The sequence below is a fragment of the Octodon degus genome, unplaced genomic scaffold (genome assembly GCF_000260255.1).
Source record: "Octodon degus isolate 3935 unplaced genomic scaffold, OctDeg1.0 scaffold00190, whole genome shotgun sequence".
NCBI classification, from domain to species: domain Eukaryota; kingdom Metazoa; phylum Chordata; class Mammalia; order Rodentia; family Octodontidae; genus Octodon; species Octodon degus.
The window spans coordinates 955,704-957,489 of NW_004524766.1; positions in this window are offsets into that span (position 1 = coordinate 955,704).

Consider the following 1,786-nt stretch of genomic DNA (forward strand, 5'->3'; position numbering starts at 1 on the left):
TCTTTAGACCCTTGTCAGTCCACCTGCCTTTCACCCTTTCATCTGCTCACGCAGGGGGAATCTCATCTCTCCTCTCCCTATATTCTTCCTCCCCTCCCCTCTGTCTGTATGTGTGTACATATATATTTGCCTATATTTCGATGCACAGGCCAATAGACAGACCTTACATACAGACTTGAGAGTATCTCTGCTAAAATAATATAACACAATTTTAAAGTTGATAGCCCAAATTTTTACCATCAATTAAGATGTCAGAATCCTCAAGTATCACTTCAATCTTGAATCTAGTTTTGAAAATTGAATACATAAAAAGAATCCTTTTAATATGATAACTCTTTTCACATTCTAAAAATAACATTATACCCAATTGTTTGAGAAACAGTTTGACCATAAATACAGTACTTTCAAAGAAATTTAAAATTCTAATCCATCTCTTTTTCTGAGGATTTATATAATAAAACACAATTGGAGGATGCAGTGCAGAACTAGGTTTTAAAAAGAAATTCTGAAAAAGACTCACAAGTGTGTTTAATGTATAATATTATACAAAATGGAAAATGTTTAATTTCAATTTTGCACGGATTATTTAAAATACTTAAGGTTCCCTTCTATCATTACACATGAAGGTTTGACTGTGTGTTCCGTGTCATGCTAGGACCAAGAACCCCAAGTGAGCAGCACATTACCCCGTCCTTCAAGGAATGAAAAGTGAGTGCGAGGCGAACAACAAATAGCCCATTTCAAAACTTTAAAATCTGTTAAACTGGACAGGATGCGTAATTCAGTGATGGCACTGGTGTGGGAGTGGCAGAAAGCCTTGGAGTAAAGATCACTTCTTCTAAACAACCCGGAGGTTGAGGATGAAAATAATGAGAACGATGACCACAGGTGTAAAGAAAGAGCACATATACTGTGTTAAACCTCACGCAGAAGCTCACATTTGGAGAGAACTATTAAGGACGCGGTGGTAGCTTTAGCTTTCATTCTGGAGACAGAAGCAAGATAGAATCTCTCAGGCAAGCTGTGACCCGGTTGCACTGCTAAGGATCTGGGGCGCTCCGTCCTGTTGGTAATAGCATGGAGGTGGGCACTGAACAGACGGACTCGTGCCCCTGCGCGTGCTGGAGATGCGGCATCTGCGTGTATCCCGGGGCTGTGCTCCTATCATGCATCGGGAAAGCCAGGCTTTGTCTTCTGGGGTTTTGTGTAACACCAGTCTCCAGTTACAGAAGAGGCTTTGTAGCAATTTCTGGAGAATGTTTAAAGAACTTCAGGCAACATTGGGAACAGAGAAGTGTTTATCAAGGTAATTAAAACTAAAAATAGATGTTTGTGGGGAACCCAGGAAAGCCCCAGCAAAGGTCAACTTTAATCTGCTACCTACTCTGGAAATAATATACCCTTTCCTCTGTCTCATGTCTTAAAAGCCTAACACTGGAAGGCAAAAATCTCAGCATCTGCAGACAGACATGGAAGGAGAGAAGGACCAGATTCTGCTGCACTGCCAGCCTCTTAGGTAGACATGATGTAGCTCTGAATCATACTGGCAATTTGCACTATTATTCAGGAATGGATTCTTGCTGCTTAAAATAATAGATCTATACTGTATTTGAAAGTTCAATGATCGTAAATCAAATTAACTGCTAATTATGAAAGAAGAATTCTTACTTGCCCAAGTAGTTTTTCCTTTTTAAAAAAAAATTGAGGAGCAGGAAAACTTACCCATACTGCATAATTTCATTTTTAAAAGATAAGCTTGTGTTCAGTTGGGTTCTACATTGTACTT